Source organism: Lagopus muta, chromosome 3 (genome assembly GCF_023343835.1).
Source record: "Lagopus muta isolate bLagMut1 chromosome 3, bLagMut1 primary, whole genome shotgun sequence".
NCBI classification, from domain to species: domain Eukaryota; kingdom Metazoa; phylum Chordata; class Aves; order Galliformes; family Phasianidae; genus Lagopus; species Lagopus muta.
The window spans coordinates 62,432,893-62,457,144 of NC_064435.1; the positions used below are offsets into that span (position 1 = coordinate 62,432,893).

The 24,252-nt window shown below is 38.0% G+C and overlaps 1 long non-coding RNA gene across 1 annotated transcript in view; it reads right to left on the reverse strand.

The window, feature by feature from the left end:
- Positions 1-4,208: 4,208 nt before the first annotated feature.
- Positions 4,209-24,252, reverse strand: part of LOC125691292 (uncharacterized) — a 71,109-nt gene continuing 51,065 nt past the window's right edge. Inside the window, exon 3 of the long non-coding RNA XR_007376069.1 lies at positions 4,209-19,865. This is a non-coding gene — a long non-coding RNA (uncharacterized LOC125691292). The remainder of the gene's footprint in view (positions 19,866-24,252) is intronic.

The window sequence follows — 24,252 nt, forward strand, 5'->3', positions numbered from 1 at the left end:
TTACTTTTATACCTCTGGGAGATAAACTGCAGCAGTTTAGTTATTGCTCCATATCCCGCTCATAGTGGAGGCAGAAATCTTTATAGGAGATTTATCACAGTGAGGACATTGAGCCTGATCTAAAAATGATGAAAATGGGTATGGAGAGAATATTGGTACCCTAGATTAAGCTGTCACTTACTGGAGTTATCCACCAGCCTCCAGAAATGGAAAACTCACATTTCACTGAAAAGCTTGGGTGTCAAACTTTGAGCTCTGTTGCCTGTAAATGTGAATACAGTATTGAAATAGAACACTATTTTTCAAGAAAGAACCTGTTTTTATGTGCCGTATTGTGCAAGAAGGCAAGGGGAAAAAGATGAACTGCGTACTTGGTGGAGCTGTTTGATCTAAAAATGCACGAGTTCCATTTGGTGATTGAAAGTGAGCGAAGAAGCAGATAGGAAATAATTTAAGCCTCTCTCTGAGATTAAAGATTGGTAACGGACAATGTCCAAATGAGACTACTTGTTCCTAGCCTTTTCCTCAAGTTTTAAAAGGGGTTTATCATGAGGAAAATAACTTGGGAAACTTTTTCTTTATAAAAGCAATGTCTGCAGTGTCTAAAATAGGTCACTTTCCTACAAATTTCAGGCTTTAGATAAGAACCATTGTAGTTAGATTGTGTGTCAAGTATTTTACTTTTGCTTTGAATGCTCATCCTGCTATTAAACGATATGTTGGTTTCAGGAGAGTTGTCTGGTCATTCATCCCAATCTGCAATTGCACTGTCACAAAGAGGGAACTCATATGATGTGTTTAAGTGAACTGCAGCCACAGTAAATACAAAACAGTAATTCCAGGGCTCAGTCTGAAGGCTGAAGAATTCCATGAGTCAAAAAGACAGAGCTGCAGCCAGAGAGCTGTGGGTTGACCAGGTAGCTGGTCATGCAAATGTGAGTCTGCTCGAAACACTATCACTTCCCTGTTAAAAATGTAACAGCTTTGCTTTGATATGCAGTTACTCAGTTTACAGTCTTCCACTGTTGGAGTCATTTATTTTTTCTTCAGAAGATACAGCGACTAAATTCAAGCCACCCTTGTCTTTCGGTAGGGTATTTAGATTAATCATCTTAAATTCTTCAGTGTAAAATATTTTTTTTCTAGCCTCTGAATAATTATATTTCCTATATCTTTCCCCCACCGTTCCCCATTTCTTCTCTTATTTTTCCTTTTTTAAATATACAGATATGGGACCTGTATGCAGAATCTGCCTTAATATCACTGAGGTTAAAATGCTCCTCAATTTTGTGCTTGCCAATCTTCTGCTTCTGTCATCTCTAAGATCAAATTAACACTACAATTTTCTGTTTAGAGTTCAGGTTTGTTGTCAGTTTTTTATGACCAGTTGAGACTTTGCACTGATTCTCAAGGCACTGTTCTGTACTTGTATCTGTAATATCCACTTGCCACCTACACATTTGAATGTAACTAAATAAAATTTTGATTACGTTGTGTATTGAGCAGCATAAAATCTTCCCTATGACTTCCCTGTAAATGTTACTTCTTGCTGATTTTATTACCCTGCATTTATCTGTCCTTGATCTAGATCACTCCTAGATCCCTGATGTAGTATATCGCTTGTCCTTATACTTCTAAAAGCAAGTTCAGATGTCATGATGGTTTGCCACTTGCGCTTTCTGACATCTGTTCCTGGAGCAGTAGTTAATTCATACACACATTAGGTTTTCTTTGGATTTTTGAAACACAGGACACTTCCTGTGTCAGTTTGAAACATTCTGGTTTTGCTCCTGTGAATTGTTTGCTTGAACATCCGCACTGTGTACATGATGGACAGCTGCCAGGATGCTTTCACAGCTCAGGTGACACTCAGAAACAGTTCAGTTTCTAGACTGGTCTAACTTAAACATGCAGCCTGGCTCTTACAGCCCATCCTGTACTATTCCAGTCTGCCTTCATGTCTCCCAGGACTTCATGCCATGTTTTTACACTCAGTGTCATCTGATCAAAATGCAGACATGGAGGACTGTCTCATCACCCATCTCATTGTGTTGATCACACAGCAGAGAGGTTTTATTTTTTAAGGAACTTGAAATCTGTGGTGTGCATGATGTTCAAATGGGGCAGGAGGGAAAACAAGCCCAACTGGCAGCACAATCAGCTATGAGCAGCCCAGAAGACAAGCTGATTGTAGTGGAGGAACACTTCTGGCCTCTCGATATGTGGTAGAGCCTCTCTGAGTTTTGGCTGCATTCCTTGATACTGCTTGAAAAATTAAAGAGCAGAACTAAAAGCAGCTCACGTTAAGGCTTGTAGTGATGGCATAGTTGGGTGCTCAACATCTGTTACAGAGGGGCAGGTCCAAGAACTGTAGTAGTAGGGGCCAAAATAGGAATCGTTGGTGTTAAGGGCAATCAAATTCAACATCTGGAGTCTCCGTAAGCAGTATGTGTTTGTACTGTCTCCAGTTCCTCTAAGAGAAGCTGCCTGTGAGTAGTGTGGTAACAAGCAGCTCTAGGCCAACTAAGTGAGAGAATGAGGACCCCTGAAAAAAAATCATAGAGGCAATTCCACCACCCTGCTATCCTCGTAACCACTTAATTATTTAAGAAAATCCGTTATATTTTTGCTTTGAGAACTGTGTCTTCTGCCAGCACCATTCCTTGAAGGATATTGTAGAGCTGCCCTCCTCTTCCCAATCTTCTAACTCCACCTCTAAATTTTTTCAGGAGTTGTTTATACTTGTGCCAGCATTATCTTTTATGTTTAATATTACTGTTCCTGTGGATTTTACCCTCTTGATATTTATTTCTAGGTAGCTACCTAGAAATAAACCGTGTCCTTTCTCAATATTTGTTTCCCTTAGCTAACCAAGTTATTTTGATCTTTTCTCATGAAACAGAGTTTCAGCTCCTCTCTTCACCTTGATAGACCTTTTGTGTAACTTCTGAATTTGTGAGATAAGGTTTGTAAGGAGAAGTAATATATTTTATTAGATCACTGATACAGTTAGAAAAAATAGAAAAGCTTTTGGGTATACAAGTTATACTCACATATGCCCAAAGCTTACCAGATTTTTTTTCCTACTGTTTCAATTGTCTAATAAAAAATATTGTCTCTGCCTACAAGCATTTCCTCTCAAATGTTCTTAGACATTATTGACTACACCATACATCTTTTGAGTTAATCTTTTCTGAAATATTATATAGAATTCCATCCTCACAAATATTTCAAGATTTGCCGCTATGGCAGATGAATAGCTGCCTCTGTGTTTCTTGGAAACACCTGGTACATCTTAGGATTACCTTTGAACTTACAGGCCGGCTTATGTTGGCGCCTCAACATCTGTACCTGAGACATTATTATGCACAGGTTTTGTCCTACAAGTAGTCAGCAGCCCACCTTCCTTCAGTTTGTGAGTGATGTTTTCTTTCTCTACCATATTCCTGTTTTCCTCCACTTTGGTTTCCTATTGCTACCTCACCTATGCAAGCATCTTGCTTTTTATGCTAGGTCATAAGAGACACCACTTGCTTTTCCTTCCAATAGAAGTTTGCTTTTTTGGCACACCCAGGCTTTTTTTAGCTTGCCAAAGTATAAAACCATAGAAAACTCTGTGCTCACTCAAGAGCTTTGATATCCTCCAAGTAGTATGTATGAGACAGTGACAAGAGCCCTTCGTTACCTTTCAAAAATGTATGTGAATTTGAATACTGAAGTCCATTTGAAAATAAATACTATTTGTTGCATTAAAAAATATTTTTAAATCTCAGTAATACAGTAAAGCCTAGTCTAAACCCTATTGAAGTAAGTGAGAAGAAGCTGAGCAACTTGAACAGCAAGAGTGAGATGTCATGCATGTGTTCCCAGAGAACACACCCTGCCCAAAGGCTTTCCCTGGAGGAGCAGGCATGGTGAGAGCTGAGATGCATGAAGCTCATCCAGTGGTTCATGCCCATGCAGAACAGCTTATCCAAGGGGGCAGAAGATCTGTCACTGACACAAAAGGTGCATTTCTGTTACAATTTTGAGAGGTGTTTTTTTTCCTCTCCAAAAGTCTTCCTGTTCTCTGCTCCGAATAATAGATAATCCGAACATTATATAATGAATAGGTGTCTCATATGTAGGAATGATATACTATGTAAGTATTGTGCATGCTCCTCTTGAACAGTCTCTTTTAAGTGATTTTTTTTTTTTTTTTTTTTTTTTTTAAATTTTATGCGTGTTTGTATATGCAAAGATTTGGCTGGACTCACCAATCTTTTTTTTTCTTTTTTCTTTTTTTTTTTTTTTTTTTTTTTTTTTTTTTATAAACCAGCATAAAGTAGAATTTATTTACATAATGCAATGATCCATGAAGGTTACCATAACATCAAGGGACCATATTAACCGCTTGAATGGAATTCATTAGAAATTAACTACCACTTAAATTAATTTTCCCACATTCACAAGGCTGTAATGGTAGAAAAAGGAACCGTCCATCAGCATGTACTGACAGGAGAGCTGTCACTGCTTTTATTTATAGATGAATACATTAACCCATGAAGCAGCCTTTTTAGACCAAATCTTAAGCTTCTAGATAAAAAAGCTCCTTCAGAAATCCAACCTCAGTTTAACAGGAACACATTCTGCCTAATACTTTTGCTGCTGGCTGTGTATTGTAGCCTTTTCATAAGAACAGTAGAAAAATCTGCTCCCAGAGTTCCTAAACCTCATACTGGTTTATTTTCAAGAGTTCATATTTTTAATGAGATTCCAGTTATCTTGTGTTATTACTATTGGGGAAACCTTATGAGCAAAAGATTATGGTCCTCTGAATTTTTTAGCTCTTACATGTGCAAAAGTGTCCATACGATGGGATGAAAGCTAATGAAACTGCACTGAAGTCTGACCAAGTACTATGAACAAATTTACTTCAGTACATTGCTGTAATTGATCTGAATCTAAGCTACAGTAAGAAGGAACTTTGTGGCACCTGCTAAGTGACCATAGTCACTACAAACAAATATGGCATTAGGGGGTGGAGTCATTACTAATACGTAAAACTCGTACCTGAAATGTGCTTTTAGTTTCTTGAACAGCTTTTTCATGTGTGATTATATTATATATATATATAATAATATATAAAATAAAATATATTATATATAATATAAAATAATATATAATAAAATATATATATATTATTTTTTTCTTTTTTTGACAGAGGAACCTCAGTAAGGAAATGATAGGATTGTCAGTTTTCAAGAAACATCCTCTATCTTTGTCTTTTAATATTAAAATAACTGAAGGTCAATTTTACAAGCTTCTTAATTAGATGCTCTCATATCATACAACAGTGATGGTGTGTCACAGATGTGCCTGTATGCTAGCAATATTGGTCACTGAAGTGTTTCACTTTTGCTGCTGTCAAGAAAGAGAAAATATGAAAGTTATGGAGAATCAAACGGTATTATTGCGAGCACTTTGTTTCAGTTCTCCTCTACAGTTTCCAGTGTGAAGGAAGCTTCCCCAGCCCCTGTATCTTGTATGAGGACTTTGGAGGGCTTTCTCAGGTTACCGCTGGCTTTTCTGTGATTTTATTGCTGTATTCAGACAGTTGGAAAGCGTAAGAAATATATGAGCTTTTTCTGGGTTACTGACAAGTCCCTATATTCCAGGGAACTAAAGGCTGTCCTGTTACTCCAGCGATTAAAATTGCATGTTGTTATCTTTTATGTTGCCCCCTCTCAACATATTCTTTTTAACAGCTTCTCAGAGGTACAGAGATGTTACATGCTCAGGGCTAAAAATATAAGCTGAGTAAATGAAGATAAGATCTTTTATAGACTTTGTCCCACAGTATATATGTGTTGTTTTCCATTTCATTTATTTAAGTATTGCTATACTATGCTGTCCAACTACACTGAATTCAAATCTTAGTGCCAATATTGCCTAAAATTATTATTTTTGCAGCTATGTCTCAACCTGACTCCACAAAGCCTTTTTCATGTTCATTTTTCTTATTTGGGTATAGTTATACCCTGGTCAGTTAAATCAAACATTTGTAAGTACTTCTACCAACGGCTTTGGGTGCTGTTGGTTTACAAACTGTGCACGTGAATCTCTCATATTCTTCTGGAATGCTTGGAGCTGGGACCAGACTAATCCCTGTCCTTTCAAAGTAGTAACTGTCACCAGTCACAGCCTGTCACAACCTCTGATTATGTTAATATTCAATGGATTTATTACACTTAAAAATTTTTGCAGTTACTATTTTTCTAGTTCTACATTTTCTACATTTTCTACATCTAGAATGTATTCTACATCTTCTACATGCAGAACAGGCCCTGCCTAATCCATGATGAGATGGTTTTGGATCTGTTCCGAAAGTGGACACTCACAAGTCCATGGGGCCAGATGGGACTGCACCCTAGAGTGCTGAGGGAGTTGGCAGATGTGGTTGCCAAGCCACCCTCCATCGTTCTTCGACAGTCCTGGCTAACCAGGAATATCCCAGTGGACTGGAGACTGGCAGATGTGATGCCCATTTTCAAAAAGGGCTGGAAAGATCATCCTGGTAGCTACAGACCTATTAGTCTCACCTTGGTGCCGGGGAAGGTTATGGAACAGATAATCTTGGAGCCATCACGTACCAATTAAAGGTCAACCAGGCAATCAGGCCCAGTCAGCATGGGTTTTAGAGTGGTAGATCTTGTCTGACAAATCTGATTTCATTCTATGACAAGCTGACCCACTTAGTGGATGAAGGTAAGGCTGTCGATATAGTCTGTCTGGACTTTAGTAAAGCCTTTGACACTGTCCCTCACAGCATCTTCATGGAGATGCTGGCTGCCATGGCTTTTGGACGGGCGTACTGTCTGCTTGGTGAAACAGTGGTTTGATGGCTGGGCCCAAGTGTTTTGGTCAATGGAGTTAAATTCACTTGGCAGCCAGTCTTGAGTGGTGTCCGCCAGGGTTTGGTACTGGGGCCACTCCTATTCAACATCTTTATTAATGATCTTGGTGAGGGGATTGAGTGCACCCTCAGTAAGACGCAGATGACACCAAGTTGGGAGGGAGTGTTGATCTGATTGCGGGTATTAAGGCACTACAGAGGGACTTGGATAGACTAGATAGATGGGCCAAGGTAAGCTGTATGAGTTTCAATAGGGCCAAGTGCCGTGTCCCGCTGTTTGATCACAATAACCCTAGGCAACTCTACAGGCTTGAGGAGGAGTGGCTGGAAAGCTGCCTGATGGAATGGGACCTTGGGATACTGATGGACAGTCAGCTGAATATGAGCCAGCAGTGAGCCCAGATGGCCAAGAAAGCCGATGGCATCTTAGCTTGAATCAGGAATGGTGTGGTAAGCAAGACTAGGGAAGTAATCCTGTACTTAGCAGTGATGAGGCCTCACCTTGAGCACTGTCTTCAGTTTTGGGCACCTAAGTATAGAAAGGACATTGAGGTGCTGGAGCAGGTCCAAAGAAAAGCAACAGGGCTGGTGAAGGGCTTGGAGAATATGCCCTATGAGGAGAGACTGAAAGAACTGGGACTGATTCTGGGGAAGAGGAGGCTGAGAGGAGACCTTATTGCTCTGCTCAAATACCTGAAAGGAGCTTACAGCGAGAATGAGGTTGGTCTCTTCTCACTGGTGACAGGTGACAGGATGAGGAGAAGTGGTCCCAAGTTGCGCCAGGGGAGGTTTAGGTTGGATATCAGGAAGAACTTCTTTACAGAAAGGTTTGTTAAGCAGTGGAATAGGCTTCCCAGGGAGGTGCTTGAATCACCATCCCTGAATGTGTTCAAAAATCTTTTGCAGGTGGTGTTCAGGGACATGATTTAGCGGAGGGTTGTTAGAGTTAGGGTAGTATGGTTAGGTTGTGGTTGGACTCGATGATCTTTAAGGTCTTTTCCAACCTGAGCAATTCTATGATTTTATGTGGCACTGCTTCTTAGTTTGTCTTATTTGTATACACTAATGTAGATATACATTACATACAACATGAATGACTCAGACAAACTAGAAAATTGTGCCGTTCTATGTAGTTCTCACCAGGGACTATGGTTAATTTGGTTAATTGATACAATATTGACTAAGTAATGATTCTCACTCCCGTCAACATCTTTACATTTGTTAAATTCCCCTGCCTGATTCTGCTTTTCTACTTTATTTCCTTTTAAAATTTAAACATGCAAAAAGAAAAATCTCCTTGCAATTAATGCATTTCATCATTGAGGAACACTGAAATTAACTTTTATCCAATTAAATTTTTACGAGTATTTGCTATTGTCGACAGTAGTAAAAACTTCTGTTCCAGCCACATCAATAATAAATTCGGGAGCACATGCCTGAAATACTTCTGCACAATGCAAAGGAGTTGCTGTTATCCCATTGCTTCCCTCACAGCCATCTCGGTGATTCCCTTGGCGCTGGTTCGCCATTATTTTGTTGGCAGCATTTTGATTTCTGCATGGTTATGATTAACCTGTACAATGTGTTCCTCTTAATGCAAAGCTGTTTTTTTGTCCTTTCAATTCTACAAACTGGAAAAAGCACATAGCCGGAGGCCACACAGAATAATACCAGTGTCAAGCTTTAAAAAACATATTTGTTTTGTGTCCTCTAAGGACAAATGACAGACATGTAAAAATGTTTTCTCTGTTTCTCTTTCAGGGAATACTTACTTTAGAATTAACTTCTGTCACAGAAAACATAATTTGAAGCATCTACTATATATTACTTCTGAGCATTTCTGCTATAAAGAAGGAAAATAGTACACTGTGTATGACAAGTGTGATTACAAGGTTATAGAACCTCCTTATGTTTCTCTTGCTGTTATGGTTTCTCCTTAAGAAAAGCTTGTCACTGAAAACAGAAATGAACTCTTCTTTTAAAAGATGCAAGTATATCACACTATCAAGTAGTACGGTGTAATGAATGTAATTTTTAATTGATTTATAATACTTTCAATTCCCATATCTCAAAAGCCCTCAGTATTCTACATGCAGTCCAGTTATGTATCGCTTTTGAAATATTTCAGAGGAGGAAAGAGATTTTTATGATACATCCCTAGGTGCTCTGATCATCATACACGATGTAACAGATTTCTTCATAAATGCATTCCATCATTAATTTTGTCCTCCTCAAGATTCAGTCATCATGGCATACTTTTATTCATAAATATTGTTCTTTTACATACTTCCTCTGTCTTACCTATTTGTTAATTATATTTCCCTGTGATATCAAGCATACTTCATGCTTCGTTGTCCAAGTTTTAGTTTCAGCTCCAGTATATTAAATGTTCCTACCCTTTTGCTCCATATTTTATTGTCAACGGCACAGAAGCGTTAAAAGCCTTTCTGAGGCAAAAAGAAAAATTCATGTTCTTAATGCAGAATTCTCTTCCTTCGGAAACTTGATTGACCCCAAATTTTATGCCGTAGTTCAAAGAAAATAAAACTCATTCAGGACAAAAAGCATCTGAGCAACACTTCTCTAAAGTGAAGACATTATAAGCTATGTAGGTCACTTCAAAAGTAATGCCTCGCATTCACGGGAACTACTGCAGATACAAAGAGTACAATAACACTGTATAATAGATCAAATCTCAGCTACAAAACAATACTTTTCAACATAGCCACCACCACTAGCTATGCATTTTTGCCTGTGATGAACAAGAGCCTGCATGCCACACTTGTAAGAATCTGCACCAGCAGAGGTGAACCACTGTCACTGTCATCACTGCTGAAACACAGCATCACTTCACTATGTTCACATCTGCTATTTGGTCTCCATCAATGTTCAGCAAACATTTATCAATGTCAGTGAGTGCCATTTTTTCCATGTAGTGGAATTCAATGACACACCTTTACTTCATCCACATTTCCACGTCAGACACCATTGTGTCAGACTGCTTTCTGCTGTCATATGGCAACATGTAGTGGATTATTCAACCTCTACTGCCTTACCACCAACATCTGCCTCTGAAATTGTAGACCAACAAATTAAAACAGGAGCCATTACTTTCAGAGCAGCCCTTGTATCTCTTTTCTCCCTATTTTACATAACTATTGAAATACCAAGTCTTGGGTTCAACCAAATTTTGCAGGGAAAAACGGTGAAAAAAAGCTGTTAAAGAAAGAAACACCAAGAATCCCATCATGCAACAGCTTAGAAATGAGGAAAAGTTGACAATAAATAAATGATGAATAATGAAAGTGAATCCAAAGATAGCAGCAGACTTAAAATGATTTTAATATACTGGGAAAAAAATGCAAAATAACCAATTGCATAGATCTTAGTAATCAGTAGAAGTGTTTTAAGCTAGAATGTGGAAAATGTAGATGTTATTTTTATTGTCCCTTATTGTGTTTCCTTCAAAATTAGAAAATGTTATCTCCCTGATGGTACTGGGATAGAGGAGAAGGATGTACGCATGTTCTTCCTGGTCACTGTCCCAGGACAGTAATTAAAAACCAAGAGCAAAGCAAAGATTTTTCTGTCTATAATAGTTGGCCTCATTAACATATCAGCTACTCCTGCTTTGATTTAATGGAATATCAAACAGGTTGTACTCTCTCTTACGGTCATTAGGCTTGGAGTGCTGCTTGCTGTGCATCCCAGGCCTCCAGCTTCTCTGCTGTGCTGTCACAAGGAGTAGCCATAGGTGCCTTGTTTATTGTTCAACCAACCTTTTTGAATGTACATAAAAATCAGATTTGTCAGCGAACAAAGCTGATTTTTGGGCAGGTTCAAAATAAATTTCTGTGGATATTAATACTGTTAAAAATTCTTAGATCAGATCTCCTCCATATGACATACTAATGGTTTCCAGTATTTTGAGCCAGCAAGTAAGGAATTGAAATAAATGGTTATATATAATTATGGCATCTCTTGCAAGACTAGGGTATACAACTGGATGTTTTGGATCACTTTTACAGGGAATATTTGACCCACTTTAATGTTAAAATAAGAATTACTTCCCACAAGTAAAAGGACTGTAAAATGAATTAAATGGCGTACTTGACTGTGCTCAGGCCATCACATTTAGGTTTGACATCGAGTTTGAAGCTATGTCGAAGATAAATGCCATCTGTTTGTTGCTGTAGAAATGCCTCTTCCTTTGGAGGCTCAACGCTCTCCATTGATGAATCATAGAGCTTGTAGGGAGCAGAGTTCACAACTCTACTTTATCTTGAACTCATGCATCCGTTGAATACACCAGAAAAGAAAATTGTAGAAGTGCTTGGGTGGTCTTTCCATTTTGCTTTTATGTGACTGCATTTTAGTAATTAGTAATTTTGGAGAATAAACAAGATGACAAGTGCTTAACATCAGAAGGTATAAAGAAGGAATTCATCAGGGCTGGCAGCCTCCCACTGCCGTATCCCATTCACATTATCTCTGTCACACCATAATTGGAAGTTTAGGCAGTAGCTCTTTTATTTTTTACACAGCATAAAGTTATACAAATAACAAGCATTAAATAAGAAACATTGCACCACACTGAGATTAACAAAAGTAATAATGCTGACCTTGCTAGCACTCAAGTCTTTTCAACCGCGAATAATCTTCCACCCTGTCAAGGAGGAGCAAGTCACCTAATCCTCGAGCATGTTCATGATAGAAGAATTACCACTCCTTCCCAATTAATCATTCTCTGAGACAGTTTTCTTACACTTGAAAAGAGTACTCCTTAGCCTTTTGCCAGCCAGTGTTGCCCTTGTACAGAGAAGAGCCAGCTAGAGGTCTCCTGAATTTGTTCCAGTGATAACCCTTGTGTTTCAGGTCTAGCATGGCCCGAAAGCCCCTTAAATGGCTTGCCGCAGCATATCTAAAGAGAAAGCATATCTAAACCTTTGTGAGGTTTTACACTGTTCAAAACTAACATCTCCTTGTAGTTTTTCTCAGTGTGCATTGGAGAGAGCTTGCCGTTTTACTATGGTATGAAGATTAATGACCCCTAAGAGGAGCCCTGTGGATTTCATTTGTATTCTCGATGCTGTGTTTTCACACTTTCGGAGAGCAGAGCTGAACTTCTGAACCACTCCTTCAACCTTCTTAATTTGACAGTGATTTACCTCTCTCTCAATTTACACTGGAATATCATCAGCTGTGGCTATTTGTTCGTTACTCTGCTTATAAGGGGAAATCCTTGGTTCATTGCCACAGCACAAGGTCTCAGCACACCCGAATGTGTGAATGACTTTGTGAAATCGGCAACTTTTTTGAGCTCATGTTAATACCTGAGTATACCTATAATAGCTGTCAGGTGCTTCACGTATTCTGTTTCCATTTCTCATTGAGGACCTAAGTCTCTAAATTCTTTCTCCCTGGAAGTATTCCATTTCCTGGACAAGAAACTATGTTCAAGAGATGAAGCTGTCATCACTGTTTATATTTATACTCATGTGAGTTTTGAATATTAGAAGAGATGGAATTCAAAGTTATGCCCAGTGAAAACCTTGTAAAGGCCAATGCAATTATACCTATAGCTAAGAATTTTTAGTGTACATCAAGAGTGTACATAGACATCATACCTAACTTCTGCCAAGCTGTACTCATTCTTGCCTGAATATACTGACAGTGCTTCTGGAAACACTGGTTTCCAAACAAACAAGATGCAGCAACATCAGCAACTACAGCAAGCACTGAACTTTGCAGGATGGCATTTCATATTGGAGAACAAGTTAAAGCGGGGTCTGACTCCTCAGTGCGTGTTACCAACTTTACAGAAGGGATGTTTGAGGACGTTTCTACTGTGAGGCTTCTCGATACACTTTTTGAGATCATGAAACACCAAAACACAGCTGTCAGCTGAAGGATGGTCTCAGTGCCAATAACTGTAACAGTAACAATGCATGTTGGAAAATAGATCAATTTGATTACACATTGTCATTTACAATCACCACTTGAGATCAATATACCGTGATTAATTCTTTCAGCAAGACTGGAAAAGAAAGGCAATGTGTCTCAACAGAGCAGCAGAAACAGCTGAAGGCAACTGACATCTACTGCAAACCCAATGGAGAAGAACCAAAGTTCCAACAAACTCCAGGCCAGGCACAATTGCTCTTCTACTGTGGTACCACCAAAGGAAATGTCCAGGGGCAGCACAGGCTGCTGGGTTTCCCCTTCTTGGGGAAAATTGAGGAATCTTGCATGTAAGAAGCTTACTTGCATTATTTTTAAATGATTATATTTTAAAAGCACTATGTCTTTAGTAAACGCTGCTCCCTTTAGAATAACAAAATCAATGGAAAAAATTAGTTAGCTGCTTCACATGATGTATGCCTTTCAAAATATAGGCTTAGCATTTGTGCTTGATGCTTTAGTAAACTTGGCAAGAAATTGAGAACAGAAAATCTGAAAGTATGATTTTCTTTTAAACTTTGTGCTCTTTTTTATTAATCTTAATTAGGCATAACACAAAATCAATGGCAACTTGAATTAAGAAATAGGATGTCAGAAAAAGATCTCTGGAAGAGCCCTTTGCATCAGAGGGATTCTGAAGGTATATCCCAGTAAGCAAAGGATAGCATGGGAGGCAGGGGTGTTTTGTTTGTTTATTTGTTTCTTTATTTTTAATTTATGAGATTATGGATCATAGATTCAGAGGGACTGTGTAACAGTATAAGCACAGATCATGAGGAAATCTGGATCCAAACCAAAAATACTTCTAACTTGATAAAGCTTCTCTGTGTACTTTCAGTGAGCAGTGAAAGTCACAGAAGACACATCCACTAGCAGAAAATAAAATAAGATTTCCAATATACTGAATCACTATTGCTTCTTTAATGCATTGTACCAGCACAGACTAGGAATAGATTTATACTGTTAAAAATAGTAATAATGCCACAGTAAAGGCAAAATTATTCTGCAAACACTTCTTGTCTAGTCTAATAGGTAGAGAGCTGCAGCGTGCTTATGGTTAGCACAGGAATCCTTACATGTCTTGTTTTCCTTCTCATTGCTCTCTAGCCCTACAAATCTGTTTTCATTCTCCTTTCCTCTTCAAGTAGTTTGCCATCTCAAATAGGAAGAGCAGACTTGTGCAAGATGTTGGTTTAAAACCTTCCAGCCAAGGAAGGAGTAGATCCCAACTCTCATTCTGTGGGTGAATGTTTTTCTTACCAGATAAAAAGAGGCCTGTACCTAGCTTGGATTTTTTCTTAATGTGACCTCCTTTTGACAGAACATGTTTTAAGTGAATGTAGCTATATTTTTGGCTACAAATCCCAGCCTGCAGGGAGGCTTTGAGCCCACTCCTGGTTCACCTCCCAAGGGCAGGCAGGCAGCTGGTTTCAGTATTCTGCCCAAACAAGGGAACAAACAAGCAGAACCGACACAGGGAAGTACTCTATGGCTGGAGCAAAAACCACAGGAGGAAAGATCTTCACCCCTCAAAATGTACAAGGGCAAAGGCAGAGACATCTAAGAAGTTTAGTTATGTCGAGAATAAAGAAGGCCAAGTGTAGGGGATGGCAGCTAGCTTGCATTCTGCACAACTTTGCTTCAAACCTTCTGTCCTCTTTACGTGGGGGCCCAAAATGGCCAAGGTCAGATTGTGAGACTTGCCATCAGTTGCACAGACCAGTTTGTAACGTTGGCTGTATGCAACAGAGAAAGCAACACCCCTCCATAAAATGGGAATGATGATTCTCTTTCCCTTCGAAATGTTTTGAAACATATGGATGAAAGTCTTAAACAGGAACTAAGCTCCCATTTTGAAACAAGCCTGCAATATTGTTTGCCTTCAAAGAAACAAAGGTTACATGTTCCAAAAGTTTGCACAGTAAGTACTTACAAGCTGCGCATTGTTTTTCATTACCAATGATTTGTTTTCTCGCGGAACAACTTCTTCTAAAATATTAAACATAGTCAAAGTGACTAATGCATTTTTTTAATCTAAGAATTGCTCAATTAAAAATTTAGAAGGCACGCAATTTTGATTTCTGCCGACAATAGTCAAAACTTGTGTATAAAGATTAATTACTTATAAAGCAAAACACATCTTTTAAAAAGTGACATTAAATTTGCATCTGCGCTGTATATTGGATTTTAGTTGACGGTCTACGCAAAGGACTTCTGGCAGACTTTGCATGGAGTTTTAAATGCATGATGTGGACTGTGAGTTGCTTGGAACAGGTAGAACTGAGAAACAAAATATTTTGTGCTTTTTGGTTTTTGTGTTGTACTCATGGATATCTTACTCAACAATTTGGGAAGATACGCCACATTTTGAGTTTGCATTATGTTATTGGGAGTTGTTATCTTACAGGAAAAAAGGTATTCATATTTCATATACATTTAGGCAATTGTTGTAACATTTCATACTGATTGTATTTGGTTGAGATGTCTAAGTCAGAAAAATATACATCTCTTTTACTATACCAAGAGTGCCCTCTAGAGTCTTATTGGGCCAAATTAGTCTCTGGTGCAACTCCTCTCTTCAGATCAGCTCTGAAATATGCGCGTTTCTACGGGTCACATTATGCAGCAACCCAATCTGAACGCTACAGTGCTTGCTTGAAGAAGTGAATAATACAGTTCCAAGACAAAGATGGATTTTTTTTCACTTACTAGGAGCTCTGATAATTCCTTACAAAAAATTGCTTGTAGCTTCTTTACTTCAGATATTTAGCATTCCAATCAAGTCATAAAATATTAGGAAAATGATGAAAAAGAGAACAGTCTAAATCTCTTCCTAAAACCATGTGAGAGATGTATATGTCTATGAAAGATGACAGAAGGAACGCATACAGGATAAATGAACTAGGCTTGTGCTTGTTCTATCTTTACAAGTGTTAAAAAGCAGCACTTCTCCCCTCTGAGGGTTGGATTAAGCTTCCACTGAAGCCAATGGCAAACTTAAGTAATCAAGGAAACAGAATTATTGCACTGATTGCCAGAAGGGTTTGTATTCAGTTGTTAAATTAATAATGGGGATCTGGTTCAATAAGCAGTTGTGTTTCCCATTAACTTGTAGCTGCGGTGCTGCTTCTTATTACTTACCAATATATTATGCAAAAAAAGGCAGGGGGAAAAGGACAACTGTGAAGTAAACAGGCTAAAACAAAATGGTTTTAAAATCTATGATGCAAGGAAACAAAGTCAGCACACACTTTAAACTGTGTACCATTTATGTTGTTCAAAAAGAGAGACTTGTTTTCAGATCAGAAGAATGTAATTCTTAACTACAATTCTTTAACTCCAAGCATATAATAAAAATATTAAGTATTCCTTTTCTTCCTTCGAAGAACTGAATCTTCCCTTTTTGTCTGAGCTTCCAGTTCAAACGGCTGATTCAAACCAGGTTACATTTTGTCTTTATAAAACATTCTGAGGCAAACTGGGGATAAATAGCCTCAACAAGCCAACTGAAATACTCTTCATTTAGATGAAGTCAAGAGGGTTTGGCCCTATTGATGTTTACAGCAGATGCACATGAGGCTGAGACATGGTTTATTGAATTATTAACTAGAATATACGCATATTCAATAGTGTTCTTTTATTCTGATCTTTCTAAAGGAAGAAGAAAATAATCAATTTGAATGATGGCACAGAAATTATAACTGATTCTTTTTCCACTATAATATTGTTGAGAACAACCCTCACCCTTAATTCATGTTCTGTTTTACGTAGTCTCAAGTCCTAGTAATGGAAGTGCACCATCACCTCTCACACCAGGGAGTTCTGAGGCCATTCCCTTGTGAAGAGAAGCTGGCAGTTATTCTTAGTCACCATGACTGCCACCTGCAAAGCTACAGGCAATCACTTGGGTCAGCTATTGCTGATTTCATGCACTGAGGCAGGGCACAAAGGGAAAAAAATATACACACAATACACAAAGATCTTTATTTTGTTTTGGTAGGTTGCACACAATATGGACAATATTTCATTTGTATAGCAAAAACTGACGATTTATAAGCCCATTGAGATACATAATAGACCTAAAACTGCAAAAACAGCCACCAAATAACTATTTTTTTCACCTACAGGAAATGATTGGAGCTCAATCTGAAGGCCAGTGCAAGTCAGTGGAAGTCTCTCCATTGACATGAATTGACATCTTACCTGTTCCCTCCTTATTCTGTTAATAATTTCTCCTTATTCCACATCTCCCCCATCTGATCATCACAGAACACAGAATGAAAGATCTGAAAGCATAATACATCTTCCTGTTATTCCAGGAAATCAGTTTTCATATCACTTTCTTCTGTACTTCCCATTACAGTAACAGGAAAATATTCCAAATTTCTCGCTGTCTCTTTTAAATTAGAGTAAGTCTCCTATTACACTTGATAGTTTGGATCTTCATTCTCTGGCTATGCCTGGGGAATACCTGCAATCATTGCCAAAATGAAGATGTACTTTCATCTTCTAGGGAGCATTGCTTTTTTAATCTTCTCATTTTGTTACCTTTAAACTGATCATTCCTTGAGGCCTCTCAAATGAGGCATTTTAAGCAAAAATCTCACCACTTTTGTTGAAAGTCACTTCAAATATTTTTTCCCCTCCTCAACCCATTACAACCATAGTTTCACAAATAACTGATAGTTCACTGGGTTTGGGTGCTAAACAAAGTGGCTGCTATATTTGGAATGTTCAGGAAGACAGGAAATGTTTTATGCAATCACCTGCATGAAAGATTTGAGCTAGTTCTGTATTTCATTGAAGAACTTCCTAACCATTAGCCTGTACTGCATGAGAAACAACTTTCCTATTTCTCCAGTCAAAAAAACCAGGCTCACTTGGTTGGAAAGCAGTGTGATAACAAATGAGATTATGAGCGCGTCTCCACTGCTTGATATCAAGGCAGCTTAATTGGGCTGTGCCGTGGTCACAGTGGTTATGGTGGTACTTTACCTGATGTTGAAAATGCTTGGTTATTATAGAAATGAGGCGCTGTAAGGAGGAAAATAGCTAAGGATTTGTCCTTTCTCCTTTGCACAAAAGTTCTTAGTGAATGAGACATTATTTAAGTGTAAGATTTATCATTTCTCCCCATGGTCAGAAAAAGGAGTTGTATGATCACAACCAGTTGCCAAAATAAATGGATGAAATATTGCAAATGAGGGTCCCTAGGCATTTCAGCTTCTCTGATCTGGAGATGCAGAAATCAGAGCACATTTCTGCTCTGTGCTTTGTATTGGCATGTTCCTATCCCTAGAGGCATTTAAGAGGCATGGATATGGCAGAAAGTGAGATGGCTTAATGATGGGATTCAGTAAGCCAGGTTGCTGGTTGGACTTGACAATCCTGAAGGTCTTTTTCAACTTAGATGATTTTAGGATTCTAGTTTAGTGCAAACAGGTGAACAGCTAGGTCAGGGACCCGGTCCAGTTGAAACCTTACAAAAAGGGTGATGAAATTTTGGGAAGATCAGCTTGCAGAACAGGTACATTTTAACCAGAAACTTCAGCTAGAAGTTAAACTACACACATGATATCTGTGAAGAAACATCACCCGAAGAGTTTTCAAATGGGAAAACCACACTTTCTCCCAGATTGCAATTGCTTTCCCATATTCTTTCCAATACTAACTTTTCTAGATTAAACATGGTTGGTTCAAGAAGGGGAGGAAAATAACTTGAATATAGGAAGTAAGACCTTCTTCATTCTTCTATTTATTTTTTCCTTCTAGAGTACTTTCTGTTTAAGCAAGCATTTTTCTTTTTACATCTTAGCATTACCAAATTCACACTCTAACATCCATTACATGTACAAGAGTTATACTGTCTCTTCTGGAAAAAAATATTCCACTCAGTGTTGTGTAATTGACTGTCAAATACTACCTCATCTCTGATTACTGTTTAAAAATCTTATTGCCAGTCCTAGTGTAAGAGAGGGAGTGTCCTTTCCCAGTATGGTATATCTACACATACAACTATCATAGTCTTTAAGCAGGCAGATGAGAGCACTAGAACTGTACGTGTCTGTGTGTCCATGCCTGGGTGTATTCATAATGACAGACATTCATTTATGTAAATTAAGTTAGAAAAGGAATTACATATATACATATATGTTTTTTCCTAGACTCTTTATTTCTTGTTCTTGCTACAAAATGTTGATGTCAGGTAAGGAGTAATACATATAAAATTCCTTCTATATAGCAAAACAACAATGCTACAGATAGTCTAAAATAAATACTGAATTTGGGATGAATTCTTCACACACAGTCCCCTAAAGGCATGACACCATCCTCAATGCTGTCCCAAACTGAAAATGAAATTACAAAGTGAATTTTTTCCCAGCACTGTCAATGAGTCTTGTTCGTTCTCACAACACACAAGATGTTGTATGTAGTTACACAGAAGGCATATCACTGGAGACAATGATGTGTATTGCATTGCTCTGACCTCCTCATAAGTCTGCACCAGTGAAACAGGGATTAAATCAGATCTTGGAATGATTAAAACACATATATCTGAAATTCATCTTGTGAAGACAGCTCAAAGTGACCACTTATAAACTCTTTGAGTTCTGAGGTATTCTGTCACAATGTCGTGATCTCACTGGCTTTGACTCCACTTGCAGTAAAGAAGCTCTTTCTGAATTCATACAAACTCCTCAGTAAATTTTGAAATCTCTTCAGAATTTCCTTCAAGCTTCCTTCAAGATTTTTCTGAATAATTCCCTGTACACACTGTCATCCAGATAACAAATGCAATGTACACCTTGTGTTACTTGTTCTACTGCTCTTCATGTCCAAGGGACGCTCTGGTTACCCTCCTAGACTATCCTTTGTAGCTGCTAATGTCATTATAGTCCCCACAGGTTCTCACAGTACCTTCACTGCATGAAAGGTCATCACATTGAGTCCTACAAAAAATTCTGAGTTTGCAGTTTCTTCTGGTGCTTTCTCACAGACTGCCGTGGGTCTATTAAAAAAAATACAGGAACAGAAATATCAGCAAAAACTGGTCTCAGAGTTACTGCCTTCTACCAAATGTACATCTTTGCCTGACATTACCCCTATGCTTCTCATTCCAGTTTTGTAGCCAATTTTTAACTAGTGCAGAGCAAATTTCTCCACTACAAATAACTCCAGGATTTGCAGGAATTTTGTGCCTTTGATAATAAATGCCCTTTTCAGCCTAATTCCAACCCTATGAAAAAAACCATTTTTTTTCCTTCAAAAATGTGCAGTGCCTTTATTCCTAGAAACACAGAGGAAGGTGCATTCTGTAGTCATTATTCTATTACCATAAATAGAAATGTTCTTAAGTATGATTCTCTGAGACATAGGATCTTGACTCTTTGCCCTCAATAAAACAATCGCACCTTAAAACCAATTTAATAAATGCATGGGGTTTCATTTTGAAAGTTAGTTCTTTTTAACTGCAGCCCTTTCAGTGACAGACTTCTCTGGAAGAACCTTTTTCTAATTTCAGGTCTGAATGCCCTTACAGTCTTTTTATTTCTTTTTATGCTAACGTTGCCTTTTAATTTAAATAGATATTTCCCTTCACTATATTTACACCCTTAATATATTTATAGATTGCAATCACTACCTCCTCTGCACTGCAATCTACTTAGATAAACAAGTCAGCCTTCTGCAATGTCTTTTCCATAAGGATGGGTTCTCTGTATTTCTGTCCTCTAAGCCTCTCTCTGCACCTGATCCTGTTAATTCAGGAGTCTTTTCACTTGATTTTTGTCCTTTTTGTTTGTTTGTTTGTTTTTTTACACAAATGCAAATCATAATAGCTATAAGTGTGTTGATTTGTGATCACTAAACTGCATTTTTGTTCTGTTGTCTGTTTTGCCTAACTGTCCTTAACACTAACCAAAGGAAAGACGAAAGTGATATCATCCATTTTAGCAGTGAAACTTTGATGGAAGATGTTGTTTGCTTCCATATTAACATGAAATATCTATATATCTCTATATATCTTTATTGTCCATTTAGCTATTTTAATATTTTTGTAAAAGCTGTCCAAACCTCTGTTTCTTCTCAAGTCTACATTACATTTCTGTTCCTGACAGACATCACCACTGTTATGCTGCAGTAGGATTTGCACTGTAACAGATCATAGAGTCATAGAATCATGAAGTATCTCTAGTTGAAACGGACCCTCACAGGTAATCAAAGCCAAATCTTAGCCCTACACAGGATCACCCAATAATTAGACGGTGTGTCTGAGAGCACTGTCCAAACACTTCTTGAACTCTGACCAGCTCAGTGCCATGACCACAGAACTGGGCAGCCTGTTCCAGTGCCTAACCACCTTCTAATGAAGAAATTTTTCTAACACCCAACCTGTCCCAGTCATGTCACAGCTCCGTGCATATTAATACTGCCATTCAATAAGACAATCTTAAAATGTAAGCACCATTTTTTCAACTTTCTCAACTCAGTCTCAGAAATGTTAAGGCTACAGGGAACAACGTTATGATCCCGATGTTCATCTTTCACCTGCAATGTAAGGTGCTGCAATTTGATCCACTTAACTCTCTCCCAAGATGGTTCCTGTATGACAGAAGAATATTTTTCAGGAATCCATAAATTTTGGATGTGAAGCTGGAGAATCTGTTTCTTCCAATGGTAATTTGAATCTCCTTATTTTTAACTTCAGTGTTTGATTCTATCATTCTTCAATGGAATTTTAAAAGTTGTTTTTTACCTGGTATTTTCTCACTTTAATAACACTCCATTCACATCCCCCCTCAGCCTTCTTTTGGATAGACTAACTGACTTATTTAAGTTTCTTATTTTACAGTATTTCTTCCAGCTCTTAAGTTTGTGACTCTTTCCTCCAATTTTTGTACATCCTTAAAACTAGGAACTGCATGAATCCAGACTGCTTTTACTATAACTTGCTCTTCTCCTATTCATTTATACAGAAAACAGCCTTATTAGATATTCTCTAGGGAAGTGCATAGGAAATTAGCAAATTGTTACTACTATCAGCTTGTGAACACAAAGGGAGCATGCCCATGTAAAATTAAAACAAACTAAAAAATAAAAAAGTTAAAAATCATACATTCTGGCTGGCATCATAGGAACTTGGGCCTTGCTCCCCACTCAAAAAAAAGCAAAACTTATATCACAAATTGTGTTGATTGTCTGTGTTGCCGTGCTGCTGCAGTCTCCCTGAGATTTATTTTCACAGTTGTGTAAACACACATAGAGTTTCGCACACATCCACATGCAGAAGTACTGCTATTGCCTCAGGGGAGGAAGGAGCCTTGTGGAAATGGAAGGTAAAACGTAAGGCGTTTTCTCTCTCTGTTGTATAATCTGAGAGGAAAGTTAGCAACTAGATTTAGGAGCTAGACAATGTAGCAGTCTGCTGCTTGGCTGCACGGTTAACTATCCCACTCCTGGAAGAGAAATATTAATGTGGTCCCTGATAGGTGACTCACCTGAATGAAGGAAAAATACTATGACAGTAACAGCTAGCGAGTGTGAGTCAAAATTAATATTGCAGGATGAGATGTCTACTTTCTTGAATTTATAATTGCTCAGCAAGGAAAATATGAGATTATAGTTGTCAGATAGATAGTCCGCTTTTCCTGACTTAGTCTTGCTATCACTTTTGGTACCCAGATTTTGTTTGAAATTGAAATTCAAGAATTGCAAAATTCAATAGAGTTTTAAACTGTAATATTATTAAAATTAGTATAAACTAAGGTGAAAACATACAAAATACAAGTAAAGAGAACGTCAGAATAATCCTGAAACAGAAAACCATTTGTCTGATGAATCTGTCTAATTGAATACTACGTTTGGATCCACCATTTTCTACCAAAGATAAGCTCTCAAAACTGCAGTTATACAAGAAGATAGCACTCTGGGCATCTCTCTTAGATTGAACAGGATAAAGAAATTGATATACGCAATAACATTTAAACCCTTCAGCAAGAAAAGTTGGCCACATGGATATTTTATTACTCTTGGCCGTGTTTTTATCTTAAAAAGAAAAATGTTACTCTTTTTAGTATTAAGAACATTGTGTTTCCGTGTTCAGGTGCTTCAGAAACCTGCTCCCACACTGAAAATGCTTAATTGCTAACAAAATCTTAAAGATGCCCAACCACTTCTAGTGGAAATGTGAGCTAGTAGCAAAGGTCTCCAACAGAGCCAAGAGCTTCTTCTTCCATAGACATACCAATGTAGGGACTCAATGCAGAGCACAAGGGCAACCAGCGTTGTGATTTTTACCAGCCCTCTCTACGAGTTTTCTTTGAGTCTCTAAAGGCACCTGTGCAACCACAAGTGTATCAGGGTGAAAGATGGGAAGGTCAATGAAGATTGTTGAAGTTTGAGGAGAATATCATTGCTTTAGTGGCTATATACAATACATTCTTCATTCTGCAGCTGTTGAAAAATCTCAGGAACAATAATGTTTTTGTCTGCTGCACTTTTCTATGTTTTCAAAGAAGCAACATGACTTACTTTATGTTTAACTGCAAAGTATAAGTGCGCTCCGTAACAAATAAATGTAAGCGGTGTAGGCTGGAGCCCTGGGACACATATTATTTATACATATCTTGTTGGTAACAGAACATAAATACTTCACTAAAGTCTCCATTTGTAATTTGTGCTGAACGTTTCTGAACATATGAAATATGAATTACATTTTGTAATGGCCCTTTGTGTTGAGGTCTAGCGGGAAAATATTTTTCTCCATGAGACAAAGTAAATTGCAATGATTCCTGAAGGGACTTGACTTTTGTACAAGAAAATACATTTAATCTGACATAGTTACTCTAATGATCTCTCATGTTATCTTTTATTGAACACAAAATGAGGTACAGCCATCAAAGTTTAGCATGCTACTGAGTGCACTATCATTAGATTACCAATATGGAGCTGAAGGGAATTGACTTAGTTCTGCATACTTTTAGGGACTCACAAGGTTAGGAGAATGGTCTGTACCACCCAATATTTAAGAGAAGAAGGCGTTAAAAATGCTGTTTTAGAGATGTTTCCTCCAAAAGAAGTTAGAAACAGTGTTCTTTTTTTACAAGTGTGAGGAATTAAAGGATCTCATCAGAAGAGAGGACTAAGTGGGGATCTTGCCACTGCCTTCAACAGCCTACTGGGATGGTATGGAGGAGGCCAAGCCAGACTCTTCTCAGGGGTGGATAGCAAAAGGACAAGGGGCAACAGGCTTAAGTTGGAAGAAGAGAAATTCCTATTTAGTATTAGGAAAGCAATTTCACAGTGAAGTGATTCAACATCAGAGTGAGCTGCCCAGGGAGGCTGTGGAATTTCTCTGGGGAGATTCAAAACAAGGAAGGGCCAAACTCAACTCAGTG